Source organism: Spermophilus citellus (assembly GCF_964194105.1).
Source record: "Spermophilus citellus genome assembly, chromosome: 4".
NCBI lineage: Eukaryota > Metazoa > Chordata > Mammalia > Rodentia > Sciuridae > Spermophilus > Spermophilus citellus.
The window spans coordinates 73,944,196-73,961,333 of record NC_138185.1 but is presented as its reverse complement, the minus strand read 5'-3'; positions in this window follow the sequence as shown (position 1 = coordinate 73,961,333).

Here is a 17,138-nt window from a genome sequence, read left to right as displayed (position 1 = left end):
CTAGGTTAAACGGTTCGTTGGCAGTAACAAATTAATTTTTAGGTTTCTCTCTGTTTTCTATTATATGGATATATGTAGTTGGAACTCTAAATCAAACATGGTTTGTGCTAGCTCTTTGAAACTTGACACAATATAGTAGTTCCAAGTTCTATCTCTAGGGTTTGTTTCCTATTGATGTGACCCTAATCAGAGACTGGCGCAAATCACTTTCATGGAAAGGGGTTGAAAGCTTCCAAAAAACTACGAGTTTCCTGAAATCTCAGCACACATTTTTTCACCCAATCTTGATGACACTTTCAGGTAATGACCAGTACTCCTATCCCAATTGGCTCACATAATTTCGTTCTTCTAGGTTAAATAGTTCGTTGGCAGTAACAGTGTTAATTTCCAGGTTTCACTCTGTTTTCTCCCATATGGATACATGTAGTTGGAACTCTAAATCTAACACGGTTTGTGCTAGATCTTTGAAACTTGACACAATAAAGTAGTTCCAAGTTTTATCTATATGGTTTGTTTTCAATTGATGTAGCCCAAAACACAGACTGGCGCAAATCACTTTCATTAAAGGGGTTGCCAAGCTTCCATAAAACTACGAGTTTCCTGAAATCTCAGCACACATTTTTTCACCCAATCTTGGTGACACTTTCAGGTAATGATCAGTACCCCAATCCCACCTGGCTCCCCAAATTTCGTTCTTCTATGTTAAATCGTTCATTTGCAGTAGCAGTGTTAATTTCCAGGTTTCACTCTGTTTTCTCCTATATGGATACATGTATTTGGAACTCTAAATCAAAGACGGTTTGTGCTAGCTCTGTGAAACTTGACACAATAATGTAGTTCCAAGTTCTATCTGTAGGGTTTGTTTCCTATTGATGTAGCCCTAAGCAGAGACTGGCGCAAATCACTTTCATGGAAAGGGGTTGCTAATTTTCCAAAAAACTACGAGTTTCCTGAAATCTCAGCACATATTTTTTCACCCAAACTTGATGAGACTTTCAGGTAATGATCAGTACCCCAGTCCCACTTGGCTAACCAAATTTCGTTCTTCTAGGTTAAACCGTTTGTTGGCAGTAACAGTTTTAATTTTTAGGTTTCACCCTGTTTTCTCCTATATGGATACATGTAGTTGGAACTCTAAATCAAACACGGTTTCTGCTAGATCTTTGAAACGTGACACAATAAAATAGTTCCAAGTTCTATCTCTAGGGTTTGTATCTATATATGTAGCCAAAAGAAGAGACTGGCGCAAATCACATTCATGGAAATGGGTTGCCGAGCTTCCAAATAACTACGAGATTCCTGAAATCTCAGCACACATTTTTTCACCCAAACTTGATGACACTTTCATGTAATGATCAGTACCGCAATCCCACCTGCCTCACCAAATTTTGTTTTTCTAGGTTAAACCGTTCCTTGGCAGTAACAGTTTTAATTTTTAGGTTTCACTCTGTTTTCTCCTATGTGGATACATTCAATTGGAACTCTAAATCAAACACGGTTTGTGCTAGCTCTTTGAAACTTGACACAATGAAGTAGTTCCAAGTTCTATCTCTATGGTTTGTTTCGTATAGGTGTAGCCTACAGAAGAGACTGGCACAAATCACTTTCATGGAAAGGGGTTGCCAAGCTTCCAAATAACTACGAGTTTCCTGAAATCTCAGCACACATTTTTTTCAACCAATCTTGATGACACGTTCAGGTAATGATCCGAACGCCATTCCCACTTGACTCACCAAATTTCATTCTTCTAGGTTAAAACATTCGTTGGCAGTAACTGTGTTAATTTTTACGTTTCACTCTGTTTTCTAATATATGGATACAGGTATTTAGAACTCTAAATCAAACACAGTTTGTGGTAGCTCTTTGAAACTTGACACAATAAAGTAGTTCCAATTCCTATCTCTATGGTTTGTTTCCTATTCATGTAGCCCTAAGCAGTGACTGGCGCAAATCACTTTCATGGAAATGGGTTGCCAAGCTTCCATAAAATTACGAGTTTCCTGAAATGCCAGCACACATTTTTTAACCCAATCTTGATGACACTTTCAAGTAATGATCAGTACCCCATTCCCACTTGGCTCACCAAATTTCGTTTTTCTAGGTTAAACCGTTCATTGGCAGTAACAGTGTTAATTTTTAGGTTTCATTCTCTATTCTATTATATGGATAAATGTAGTTGGAACTCTAAAACAAACACGGTTTGTGCTACCTCTTTGAAACTTGACACAATAAAGTAGTTCCAATTTCTATCTCTTTGGTTTGTTTCCTATTGATGTAGCAATCAGCGGAGACTGGCGCAAATCACTTTCATGGAAAGGGGTTGCCAAGCTTCCAAAAAACTACGAGTTTCCTGAAATCTCAGCACACATTTTTTCACCCAATCTTGATGACACTTTCAGGTAATGATCAGTACCCCAATCCCACTTGGCTCACCAAATTTCGTTTTTCTAGGTTAAACCGTTCGTTGGCATTACACTTTTAATTTTTAGGTTCCACTCTGTTTTCTCCTATATGGATACATGTAGTTGGAACTCTAAATCAAACGCGGTTTGTGCTAGGTCTTTGAAACGTGACACAATAAAGTAGTTCCAAGTTCTATCTCTATGGTTTGTTTTCTATAGATGTAGCGCTAAGCAGAGACTGGCGCAAATCACTTTCAGGGAAAGGGGTTGCCAAGCTTCCAAAAAACTACGAGTTTCCTGAAATCTCAGCACACATTTTATCACCCCATCTTGATGACACTTTCAGGTAATGATCAGTACCCCATTCCACTTGTCTCACCAAATTTCGTTCTTCTAGGTTAAAACGTTCGTTGGAATTACACTTTTAATTTTTAGGTTCCACTCTGTTTTCTCCTATATGGATACATGTATTTGGATGTCTAAATCAAACACGGTTTGTGCTAGCTCTTTGAAACTTGACACAATAAAGTAGTTCCAAGTTGTATCTATAGGGTTTCCTTCCTATTGATGTAGCCCTAAGCAGAGACTGGCGCAAATCACTTATACGGAAAGGGGTTGCGAAGCTTCCAAAAAACTACGAGTTTACTGAAATCTCAGCACACATTTTTTCACCCAATCTTGGTGACACTTTCAGGTCATGAGCAGTACCCCAATCCCACTTGGCTCACCAAATTTTGTTCTTCCAGATAAAACCGTTTGTTGTCAGTAACAGTTTTAATTTTTAGGTTTCACTCTGTTTTCTCCTATCTGGATAGATGTAGTTGGGACTCTAAATCAAACACGGTTTGTGCTAGCTCTTTGAAACTTGACACAATAAAGGAGTTCCTAGTTCTGTCCCTATGGATTGTTTCCTATTTTTGTACCCATAAGCAGGGACTGGCGCAAATCCCTTTCAGGGAACGGCGTTGCCAAGCTTCCAAAAAACTACGAGTTTCCTGTAATCTCAGCACACATTTTTTCACCCAGTCTTGATGACACTTTAAGGTAATGATCAGTACCCCAATCCTACTTGGCTCACCAAATTTCGTTCTTCTAGGTTAAATCATTCCTTGGCAGTAACTGTGTTAATTTTCAGGTTTCATTCTGTTTTCTCCTATACGGATACATGTAATTGGAACCCTAAATAAAACACGGTTGTGCTAGTTTTTGAAACTTGACACAATAAAGTAGTTCCAAGATCTATATCTAGCGTTTGTTTCGTATTGATGTAGCCCTAAGAAGAGACTGGCGAAAATCACTTTCAGTGAAAGGGGTTAACAAGCTTCCAAATAAGTATGAGTTTCCTTAAATCTCTGCATACATTTTTTTTCACCCAATCTTGATGACACTTGCAGGTAATGATCAGTAACCCAATCCCACTTGGCTCACCTAATTTCGTTGTTCTAGGTTAAACCGTTCGTTGGCAGTAACAGTGTTAATTTTTAGGTTTCACTCTGTTTTCTCCTATATGGATCCATGTAGTTGGAACTCTAAATCAAACACGGTTTGTGCTAGCTCTTTGAAACTTGACACAATAAAGGAGTTCCTAGTTCTGTCTCTATGGTTTGTTTCCTATTGATGTACCCCTAAGCAGGGACTGGCGCAAATCACTTTCATGAAAGGGGTTGCCAAGCTTCCAAAAAACTACGAGTTTCCTGAAATCTCAGCACACATTTTTTCACCCAATCTTGATGACCCTTTCAGGTTATGATCACTACCCCATTCCCACTTGGCTCAAAAAATTTCATTCTTCTAGGTTAAACCGTTCGTTGGCAGTAACAGTGTTAATTTTTAGGTTTCACTGTGTTTTCTCCTATATGGATACATGTATTTGGAACTCTAAATCAAACACGGTTTGTGCTAGCTCTGTCAAAATTGACACAATAAAGTAGTTCCAAGTTTTATCTCTATGGTTTGTATCCTATTGATGTAGCCCTAAGCAGAGACTGGCTCAAATCACTTTCATGGAAAGGCATTGCCAAGCTTCCAAAAAACTACGAGTTTCCTTAAATCTCAGCACACATTTTTTCACGCCATCTTGATGACACTTTCAGGTAATGATCAGTACCGCAATCCAACATGGCTCTCCAAATTTCATTCTTCTAGGTTAAACGGTTCGTTGGCAGTAACAGTTTTAACTTTTAGGTTTCACTCTGTTTTCTCATATATGGATACATGTAGTTGGAACTCTAAATCAAACACGGTTTGTGCTAGCTCTTTGAAACTTGACACAATAAAGTAGTTCCAAGTTCTAACCCTATGGTTTGTTTCCTATTGATGTAGCCCTAAGCAGAGACTGGCACAAATCACTTTCATGGAAAGGGGTTGCCAAGCTTCCAAAAAACTACGAGTTTTTTTAAATCTCAGCACACATTTTTTTAAACAATCTTGATGACACTTTCAGGTAATGATCAATACCCAAATACCACTTGGCTCACCAAATTTCATTCTTCTAAGTTCAAACGTTCGTTGGCAGTAACAGTTTTAATTTTTAGGTTTCACTCTGTTTTCTCCTATATGGATACATGTAGTTGGCACTCTAAATCAAACACGGTTTGTGCTAGCTCTTGGAAACTTGACAAAATAAACTAGTTCCAAGTTCTATCTCTATGTTTTGTTTCCTATTGATGTAGCCCTAAGCAGAGACTAGCACAAATCACTTTCATGGAAAGGCGTTGCCAAGGTTCCAAAAAACTACGAGTTTCCTGAATTCTCAGCACACATTTTTTCACCCAATCTTGATGACACTTTCAGGTAATGATCAGTACCCCAATCCCACTTGGCTCACCCAATTTCGTTCTTCTAGGTTAAACCGTTCGTTGGCAGTAACAGTTTTAACTTTTAGGTTTCACTCTGTTTTCTCATATATGGATACATGTATTTGGAACTCTAAATCAAAGACGGTTTGTGCTAGCTCTTTGAAACTTGCCACAAAAATGAAGTTCCAAGTTCAATCTCTATGGTTTGTTTCCTATTGATGTAGAGTTAAGCAGAGACTGGCACAAATCACTTTCATGGAAAGGGGTTGCCAAGCTTCCAAAAAACTATGAGTTTCCTGAAATCTCAGCACACATTTTTTCACGCAATCTTGATGACAATTTCAGATAATGATCAGTCCCCAATCCCACTTGGCTCACCAAATTTCGTTCTTCTAGGTTAAACCGTTCGTTGGCAGTAAGAGTTTTAATTTTTAGGTTTCACTCTGTTTTCTCCTATATGGATACATGTAGTTGGAACTCTAAATCAAACACGGTTTGTGCTAGATCTTTGAAACTTGACACAATAAAGAAGTTCCAAGTTCTATCTCTATGGTTTGTTTCCTATAGATGTAGCCAAAAGAAGGGTCTGGCGTAAATCACTTTTATGGAAAGGGGTTGCCAAGCTTCCGAAAAACTACGAGTTTCCTGAAATCTCAGCACACATTTTTTCACCCAATCTTGATGACACTTGCAGGTAATGATCAGTACCCGAATCCCACTCGGCTCACCAAATTTCGTTCTTGTAGGTTAAATCATTCCTTGGCAGTAACAGTGTTAATTTTTAGGTTTCACTCTTTTTTCTCCTATATGGATACATGTAGTTGGAACTCTAAATCAAACACGGTTTGTGCTAGCTCATTGACTTGACACAATAATGTAGTTCCAAGTTCTGTCTCTATGGTTTTTTTCCTATTGATGCAGCTCTAAGCAGAGACTGGCGCAAACCACTTTCATGGAAAGGGGTTGCCAAGCTTCCAAAAAACTACGAGTTTTCTGAAATCTCAGCACATATTTTTTTCACCCAATATTGATGACACTTTCATTTAATGATCAGTATCCCAATCCAGCTTGTCTCACCAAATTTCGTTCTTCTAGGTTCAACCGTCCGTTGGCAGTAACAGTTTTAATTTTTAGGGTTTACTCTATTTTCTCCTATATGTATACATGTAGTTTTAACTCTAAATCAAACACGGTTTGAGCTAGCTCTTTGAATCTTGAAAAAATAATGTAGTTCCAAGTTCTAACTCTATGGTTTATTTCCTATTGATGTAGCCCTAAGCAGATCCTGGCGCAAATCAATTTCATCGAAAGGGGTTGCCAAGCTTCCAAAAAACTACGAGTTTCCTGAAATCTCAGCACACATTTTTTCACCCAATCTTTTTTTTTTATTGATTATTTAAAGTATTACATAGTTCATGATATATCATCTTTCATACATTTGACTCAAATTGTGTTTTGAACTCCCATTTTCACCCCAAATACAGATTGCAGAATCACATCTGTTACATATTCACATTTTTACATAATGCCGTATTTGTGACTGTTGTATTCTGCTACCTTTCCTATCCCCTACTATCCCCCCTCCCCTCCGCTCCCCTCCCATCTTCCCTCTCTACCTCCCCTGCTGTTGTTCAATTCTTTCCCTCTTTTTCCCTCCCTTTGCCCCTCATAACCTCTTATAATTGTATGTATCATTGAAGGTCTCCTACCATTTCCATGTGCTTTCCCTTCTCTCCCCGTTTCTCTCCCCACATTCGTCTTTGTTTACTGTAGTCTTTTCCTCCTGTTCTTCCTTCCTGTTCTTAGTTGTTCTCTTTATATCAAAGCAGACATTTGGCATTTGTTTTTTAGGGCTTGGCTGGCTTCACTTAGCATAATCTGTTCTAATGCCATCCATTTCCATGCAAATTCTATGATTTTGTCATTTCTTAGTGCTGCATAATATTCCATTGTGTATATATGTCACATTTTTTTTATCCATTCATCTATTGAGGGGCATCTAGATTGGTTCCACAGTCTAGCTATTGTGAATTGTGCCGCTATAATCATTGATGCAGCCGTATCCCTATAGAGTGCTTTTTTAAGGTCCTCTGGGAATAGTCTGAGAAGTGCGATAGCTGGGTCAAATGGTGGATCCATTCCCAGCTTTCTCAGGAATCTCCATACTGCTTTCCAAATTGGCCTCAACATTTTGCAGCCCCACCAGCAGTGTACAAGTGTGCCCTTTTCCCCACATCCCCGCCAACACTTATTGTTGTTTGACTTCATAATGGCTTCCAATCTTACTGGAGTGAGATGGTATCTTAGGGTGGTTTTGATTCGCATTTCTCTGATTGCTAGAGATGGTGAGCATTTTTTCATGTACTTGTTGATTGTTTGTATGTCCTCCTCTGAGAAGTGTCTGTTTAGGTCCTTGGCCCATTTGTTAATTGGGTTATTTGTTATCTTATTGTTTAATTTTTTGAGTTCTTTGTACATTCTGGATATTAGGGATCTATCGGAGGTGTGACAGGTAAAAATTTGTTCCCAGGATATAAGTTCTCTATTTACCTCTTTTATTGTTTCTCTTGCTGAGAAAAAAACTTTTTAGTTTAAGTAAGTCCCATTTGTTTATTCTAGTTGTTAACTCCTGGGCTATCGGTGTCCTATTAAGGTATTTGGAGCCCGACCCCACAATATGTATATCGTATCCAACTTTTTCTTCTATCAGACGAAGTGTCTCTGATTTGATATCTAGCTCCCTGATCCATTTTGAGTTAATCTTTGTGGATGGCGAGAGAAAGGGTTTTAATTTCATTTTGTTGCATATGGATTTCCAATTTTCCCAGCACCATTTGTTGAAGATGCTGTCCTTCCTCCATTGCATGCTGTTAGCCCCTTTATCAAATATAAGATAGTTGTAACTTTGTGGATTAGTCTCTGTGTCTTCTATTCTGTACCATTGGTCCACCTGCCTGTTTTGGTACCAGTACCATGCTGTTTTTGTTACTATTGCTTTGTAGTACAGTTTGACCTCCGGTATCATTATACCTCCAGATTTACACTTCCTGCTTAGAATTGCTTTTGCTATTCTGGGTCTTTTGTTTTTCCATATGAATTTCATGATTGCTTTGTCTATTTCTACAAGATATGCCATTGGAATTTTGATTGGCATCGCGTTAACCCTGTAGAGAACTTTGGGTAATATCGCCATTTTGATGATGTTAGTTCTGCCTATCCATGAACAGGGTACATTTTTCCATCTTCTGAGATCTTCTTCTATCTCTCTCTTTAGGGTTCTGTAGTTTTCATTGTATAAATCTTTCACCTCTTTTGTTAGGTTGATTCCCAAGTATCTTATTTTCTTTGAGGATATCGTGAATGGAGTGGTTTTCCTTATTTCCATTTCAGAGGTTTTGTTGCTGATATAGAGGAATGCCTTTGATTTATGCGTGTTGATTTCATAACCTGCCACTTTGCTGAATTCATTTATTAACTCTAGCAGCTTCTTTGTAGACTCTTTTGGGTCTGTTAAGTATATTATCATGTCATCCACAAATAGCGATAGTTTAGTTTCTACTTTTCCTATTTTTATGCCTTTAATTTCTTTTGTCTGTCTAATTGCTCTGGCTAGTACTTTGAGAACTAAATTGAATAGAAGTGGTGATAGAGGGCATCCCTGTCTTGTTCCAGATTTTAGAGGGAATGCCTTCAGTTTTTCTCCGTTTAGGATGATGCTAGCCTGAGGTTAACATATATAGCTTTTACAATGTTGAGGTAAGTTCCTGTTATCCCTAGTTTTTCAAATGTTTTGAACATAAAGGGATGCTGTACTTTGTCAAATGCTTTTCCTGCATCCATCGAGATGATCATGTGGTTCTTGTCTTTAAGTCTATTGATGTGGTGAATAGCATTTATTGATTTCCGTATATTGAACCATCCTTGCATCCCAGGAATGAATCCTACTTGATCATTGTGCACAAGTTTTCTGATATGTTTTTGTATTCGATTCGCAAGAATTTTATTGAGAATTTTTGCATCCAAGTTCATTAGAGATATTGGTCTGTAGTTTTCTTTCTTTGAAGTATCTTTGTCTGGTTTTGGGATCAAAGTGTTGTTGGCCTCATAGAATGAATTTGGAAGAGCTCCTTCTTTTTCTATTTCTTCAAATAGCTTGAAAAATATTGGTATTAATTCTTCTTTGAAGGTTTTATAGAACTCCGCTGTATACCCATCCGGTCCTGGGCTTTACTTGGTTGGTAGTCTTTTGATGGCTTCTTCTATTTCTTCTTTTGTTATTGGTCTGTTTAAATTGTGTGTGTCTTCCTGTCTCAATCTGGGCAAATCATATGCCTTAAGAAATTTATCGATATCTTCATTATCTTCTATTTTATTGGAATATAGGGTTTCAAAATACTTTCTAATTTTCTTCTGTATTTCTGTAGTGTCTGTTGTGATATTGATTTTTTCATCCCGTATGTTAGTAATTTGAGTTCTCTCTCTTCTTCTTTTCATTAGCATGGCTAAGGGCTTGTCTATCTTATTTATTTTTTCAAAGAACCAACTTTTAGTTTTATCAATTTTTTCAATGGTTTCTTTTGTTTCAATTTCATTGATTTCTGCTCTAATTTTTATTATTTCTCGTCTTCTACTACATTTGCTGTTGTTTTGCTCTTCCTTTTCTAGGTTTTCGAGGTGTTGCGTGAGTTCATTTCTTTGTTGGTTTTTTCTTTTTTTGAGGTAAGAACTCCAAGAAATGAATTTCCCTCTGAAAACTGCTTTCATTGTGTCCCATAGATTCCGGTATGTTGTGTCTGTGTTATCATTTGATTCTAAGAATATTTTCATCTCCTCCTTTATGTCTTCTATAACCCATTGATCATTCAATAACATATTGTTCATTTTCCATGTGATGTAGTATTTTTCCTTCCTTCTTTTATCATTGATTTCCAATTTCATTCCATTATGATCAGTTATGGTGCATGGTATTATCTCCACACCTTTATATTTACTAAGAGTTGCCTTATGGCATAATATATGGTCTATCTTTGAGTAGGATCCATGTGCTGCTGAGAAGAACGTATACCCACTTGATGATGGTTGATATATTCTATATATATATCGGTTAAGTCTAGGATATTGATTGTGCTGTTGAGTTCTATAGTTTCTTTATTCAGCTTTTGTCTAGAGGATCTGTCTAATGGCGAGAGTGGTGTGTTGAAGTCACCCATAATTATTGTGTTGTGGTCTATTTGACTCTTGAACTTGAGGAGAGTTTGTTTTATGAACGTTGCAGCTCCATTGTTTTGTGCATACAAATTGATGATTGTTATGTCTTGTTGGTGGATGGTTCCTTTTAACAGTATATAGTGACCTTCTTTATCCTTCTTGATTAACTTAGGTTTGAAGTTGATTTTATTCGATATGAGTATGGCCACTCCTGCTTGATTCCGAGGGCCATGTGAGTGGTATGATTTTTCCCAACCTTTTACTTTCAGCCTGTGTATGTCTTTTCCTATCATATGAGTCTCCTGAAGGCAGCATATTGTTGGATTTGTTTTTTTTGATCCCGGTTACTAGCCTATGTCTCTTGATTGGTGAGTTTAGGCCATTAACATTTAAGGTTACAATTGAGATATGATTTGTACTTCCAGTCATGCTTCTTTATTTATTTATTTTAGTTTGGCTAGTTTTGCTTTTTGGTTATTTTCCTCCCCCTTTACTGAGATACCTCCTGCTGTTAGTTTTGGGCACTATTTTTCAATTCCTCTTCTTGTAGTGTTTTGTTCAAAATGCTTTGCAGAGCTGGTTTTCTTGCTGCAAATTCTTTTTGCTTTTGTTTATCATGAAAGATTTTAATTTCATTGTCAAATTTGAAGCTCAGTTTTGCTGGATATAGTATTCTTGGTTGGAATCCATTATTTTTCAGCATTTGAAATACATTATTCCAGGATCTTCTCGCTTTCAAAGTTTGTGATGAGAAATCGGTCGTTAACCTAATCGGTTTACCCCTGAATGTAATCTGCCTCTTTTCTCTCGTAGCTTTTAATATTCTCTCCTTGTTCTGTACGTTGGCTATCTTCATAATTATATGTCATGGAGTTGGTCTATTATGGTTTTGAATGTTTGGGGTCCTGTAGGCTTCCAGAATTTGGCAATCCATTCCAGCTTTCATCTCTGGGAAGTTTTCTAGAATTATTTCATTTAATATGCTGTCCATTCCTTTGGTTTGAAACTCTGTGCCTTCTTCTATCCCTATGACTCTCATATTTGGCTTTTTTATGACATCCCATATCTCTTGAAGAGATTGCTCGTGGGATTTAAGCATCTTTTCTGTGTTGACTATATTCTTTTCAAGTTGATAAACCTTGTCTTCATTATCTGATGTTCTGACTTCTACTTGATCAAGTCTATTTGTAATATTCTCGTTTGAGTTTTTAATTTGGTTTATAGTTTCCTGCAATTCTAGGATTATTGTTTGATTTTTTTTAAGATCTCTATCTCCTGGTAGAGCTTGTTCTTTGCATTTGAATTTGTTTGTTTAATTCATTTTCAAAATATACTTTTATTTCTTGGACTTGCTGTCTCATGTCTTCTCTAATATTCCTTTCCATTCGAGTTAGGTATGCCTTGAGTTCTTTTGCTATCCCTGTTTCTGATGTTTCTATGTCCTCCTGGAGAATTGAGTTGTCTTGCATTGTTTGTAATCCTTTTTTCCCTTGTTTTCTCATGTTGTCCACGTTACTTTCTAGCTCTTTTTGATTGTCGTGTTTTTGCTCTCTTCTATAGATTTGTTTTGCTTCTGTATTACTCTGATGTCTCTCCTTTGTGTTGTTAAACTATGCCTGCTAATGTGGATTCCGCTGTTAAGGAATTCCGATATCCGAGCTCCAGTGACGTCACTACTCTGCTATGACGGGCCCAGTCTCCTTGCTGGGGAGCCCTAATGGGGGGGGTGTGACTGGACTGTCTCTGTTTGGTTTCAGCTCCCTGTCACGGCAGGAGGGCAGTCTCCAGCCACCCAGTATCACAGGCCGCGGGCAGGTGATCAGTCGCCAGCGGGTGGGCGTACTCCTACCTCCCAGTTACGCAGGCAGTGGGTGAGCTGTCACTGGCGAGCCTGCAGTTTACAGCTGCCCAGTCGCGAGGGCCTTGCCCCTAGTCTCCTGGTTTCTCCTGCTAGTCTTGGTTTCTCCTGCTAGACCAGATTTCCCCTGAGTGATGGTTCTCGGCAGTTCAAACAGTACTCTGGGCCTGACGTTTGTTGGGTGTAGAGTGTGGCTATTGGGAACACCGGCACTCTATTGTTTTGTTTCCCTTGTGGGAAATAGAACTGTACCGCTTCCTTCCCCATCTGCAATCCCGAACTCAGCCCGGGGGTCAGTGCCCGCTTGGTAGTTGGGACACCACCATGTTGCAGGCACCTATCTACCTGCTTACCATTTAATCTCTTCTCTGTGGTGCCACGCATTCTGTAGCCACAAGGCAGGCCGCCAGAATCAGACAGCCTAGATCTCCGGGGTCACACCATTGGCTTTTGGGATCCCCGGCACTGTGGCACCACGCCTTCTGTAGCCGCGGGGCAGGCCTCCAGAATCAGACAGCCTGGTTCTCCGGGGTCACACCGTTGGCTTTTGGGATACCCGGCACTCTATGGTTTTGATTTTTTCTGCTTGCCACTCCCCCAGCACTGGCTAGACAGGTTTTCTTTTGGCTGCTGATGGGAGGGAGAGATAAGGTCAGGTGCCTCTCATTCTCCTTTAGTCTTTATGCAGGCTCACTGTGATACTCCTTTCCCTTGAAGTCTAGGAGAGATTTTATGCGAATTCCCCCTAAGTATGGGGGCTGAACTGAGTGACACACACCAGTTTTATTGTTGCAATCTTTCTGAGAGTGGCGGTGGATAACTCTGCTCTCCAAGATGGTGGCCGTTGGTTGCCTTAGTGGAGTTTCCCTGTGGGGGATGGGACTGTACCGCTTCCTTCCCCATCTGCAATCCCGAACTCAGCCCGGGGGTCAGTGCCCGCTTGGCAGTTGGGACACCACCATGTTGAAGGCACCTATCTCCCTGCTTACCTTTTAATCCATTCTCTGTGGTGCCATGCCTTCTGTAGCCGCAGGGCATGATGCCAGAATCAGATAGTCTGGATCTCCGGGGTCACACCATTGGTTTTTGGGATCCCTGGCACTGTGGCGCCATGCCTTCTGTAGCCGCGGGGCAGGCCGCCAGAATCAGACAGCCTGGATCACCGGGGTCACACCGTTGGCTTTTGAAATCCCCGGCACTCTATGGTTTTGATTTTTTCTGCTTGCCCCTCCCCCAGTGCTATCTAGACAGGTTTTGTTTTGGCTGCTGATGGGAGAGGGAGTTGAAGGTCAGGTGCCTCTCATTCTCCTTTAGTCTTTATGCAGGCTCACTGTGATACTCCCTTCCCTTGAAAGTCTAGGAGAGATTTTATGCGAAATCCTCCTAAGTATGGGGGCTGAACTAAGTGACACACACCAGTTTTATTGTTGCAATCTGTCTGAGATTGGCATTGGATACCTCAGCTCTCCAATATGGTGGCCGCTGATTGCCTTAGTGGAGTGTCCCTTGTGGGGGAAGGGACTGCACCGCCTCCTTCCCCGTCTGCAATCCCGAACTCAGCGCGGGGGTCAGTGCCCACTTGGCAGTTGGGACACCACCATGTTGCAGGCACCTATCTCCCTGCTTACCATTTAATCCCTTCTCTGTGGCACCACACCTTCTGTAGCCGCAGGGCAGGCCGCCAGAATCAGACAGCCTGGATCTCCGGGGTCACACCTTTGGCTTTTGGGATCCCTGGCACTGTGGCGTCACACCTTCTGTAGCCGCGGGGTAGACCACGAGATTAGACAGCCTGTAGTTCCGGGGTCACACCATTGGCTTTTTGGATCCCTGGCACTCTATGGTTTTGATTTTTTCTGCTTGCCCCTCCCCCAGCGCTGGCTAGACAGGTTTTGTTTTGGCTGTTGATGGGAGGGGGAGTTGAAGGTCAGGTGCCTCTTGTTCTCCTTTAGTCTTTATGCAGGCTCACTGTGATAATCCCTTCCCCTGAAAGTCTAGGAGAGATTTTATGCGAAATCCCCCTATGTATGGGGGCTGAACTGAGTGACACACACAAGTTTTGCCGCTGCAATCTGTCAGAGAGTGGCGGAGGATACCTCAGCTCTCCAAGATGGTGGCCGCTGGTTGCCTTAGTGGAATGTACCTATGGGGGGAAGGACTGCACAGCTTCCTTCCCCGTCTGCAATCCTGAACTCAGCCCGGGGGTCAGTGCCCGCTTGGCAGTTGGGACACCACAATGTTGCAGGCACCTATCACACTGCTTACGATTTAATCCCTTCTCTGTGGCTCCACGCCTTCCGTAGCCGTGGGGCAGGCCACCAGAATCAGACAGCCTGGATCTCCGGAGTCACACCGTTGGCTTTTGGGATCCCCGGCAATTGGCGCCACACCTTCTGTAACCGCGGGGCAGGCCGCCAGAATCAGACAGCCTGGATCTCAGGGGTCACACCGTTGGCTTTTCACCCAATCTTAATGACACATTCTCCGATATGGATACATGTAGTTGGAACTCTAAATCAAACATGGTTGTGCTAGCTGTTTGAATCATGACACAATAAATTAGTTCCAAGTTCTGTCTCTATGGTTTCTTTGTATTTGATGTAGTCCTAAGCAGAGCCTGGCGCAAATCACTTTCATGGAAAGGGGTGGCCAATCTTCCAAAAAACTATGAGTTTCCTGAAATCTCAGCAAACATTTTTTCACCAATTGATGATACTTTCAGGTAATGATCACTACCCAAATCCCACTTGGGTCACCAAATTTCGTTCTTCTAGTTTAAACTGTTCGTTGGCAGTAACAGTTTTAATTTTTAGGTTTCCCTCTGTTTTCTCCTATATGGATACATATAGTTGGAACTCTAAATCAAACCCGGTTTGTGCCAACTCTTTGAAACTTGACACAATAAAGTAGTTGCAAGATCTATCTCTATGGTTTGTTTCCTATTGATGTAGCCCAAAGCAGAGACTTGCGCAAATCACTTTCATGGAAAGGGGTTGCCAATCTTCCGAAAACCTACGAGTTTCCTGAAATCTCAGGACACATTTTTTCACCCAATGTTGATGACACTTTCAGGTAATGATCAGTACCCCAATCCGATTTGGCTCCCCAATTTTCGTTCTTCTATTTTAAATCATTCGCTGGCAGTAACAGTTTTAAATTTTAGGTTTCACTCTGTTTTCTCCTATATGGGTGCATGTAGTTGGAACTCTAAATTATACACGGTTTGTGCTAACTCTTTGACTTGACACAATAAAGTAGTTCCAAGTTCTATCTTTATGGTTTGTTTCCTATTGATGTACCCTAAGCAGAGACTGGCACGAATCACTTACATTGAAAGGGGTTGCCAAGCTTCCAAAAAAACTACTTGTTTCCTGAAATCGCAGCACACATTTTTTCACCCAATCTTCATGACACTTTCAGGTAATGATCAGTACCCCAATCCCACTTGGCTCACCAAATTTCATTCTTCTAGATTAAACCGTTCGCTAGCAGTAACAGTTTTAATTTTTAGGTTGCATTCTGTTTTCTCCTATATGGATACATGTAGTTGGAACTCTAAATCAAACACGGTTTGTGCTAGATCTTTGAAAGTTGACACAATAAAGTAGTTCCAAATTCTATCTCTAGGGTTTGTTCCCTATTGATGTAGCCCTAAGCAGAGACTGGCACAAATCACTTTCATGGAAAGGGGTTGCCAATCTTCCAAAAAACTACGAGTTTCCTGAAGTGTCAGCACACATCTTTTCACCCAATGTTGATGACACTTTCAGGTAATGATCAGTACCCCAATCCCACTTGGCTCACCAAATTTCATTCTTCTAGGTTAAACCGTTCATTGCCAGTAAGAGTTTTAATTTTTAGGTTTCACTCTGTTTTCTCTTATATGGATACATGTAGTTGGAACTCTAAATCAAACACGGTTTGTGCGAGCTCTTTGAAACTTGACACAATAAAGTAGTTCCAAGTTCTATCTCTAGGGTTTGTTTCCTATAGATGTAGCCAAAAGAAGAGATTGACGCAAATCACTTTCATTGATAGGGGTTACCAAGCTTTCGAAAAACTACGAGTTTCCTGAAATCTCAGCACACATTTTTTCACCGAATCTTGATGACACTTTCAGGTAATGATCAGTATCCCAATCCCAACTGGCTCCCCAAATTTCGTTCTTCTAGCTTAAACCGTTCCTTGGCAGTAACAGTGTTAATTTCCAGGTTTCACATTGTTTTCTCCTATATGGATACATGTAGTTGGAACTCTAAATCAAACACGGTTTGTGCTAGCTCTTTGAAACTTGACACAATAAAGTAGTTCCAAATTATATCTCTATGGTTTGTTCCCTATTGATGTAGCCCTAACCAGAGAATGGCGCAAATCACTTTCATGGAAAGGGGTTGCCAAGGGTCGAAAAAACGATGAGTTTCTGAAATCTCAGCACACATTTTTTCACCCAATGTTGATGACACTTTCAGGTAATGATCAGTACCCCTATCCCACTTGGCTCACCAAATTTCATTCTTCTAAGTTAAATCGTTCGTTGGCAGTAGCAGTGTTAATTTCCAGGTTTCACTCTGTTTTCTCCAATATGGATACATGTAGTTGGAACTCTAAATCAAACACGGTTTGTGCTACCTCTTTGAAATTTGACACAATAAAGGAGTTCCAAGTTCTGTCTCTATTTTGTTTCCTATTGATGTAGCCCTAAGCAGGGACTGGCGCAAACCACTTTCATGGAAAGGGGTTGTCAAGCTTCCAAAAAACTCCGAGTTACCTAAAACCACAGCACACATTTTTTCACCCAATCTTGATGACACTTTCAGGTAATGATCAGTACCCCAATCCCTCTTGGCTCACCAAATTTCGTTCTTCTAGGTT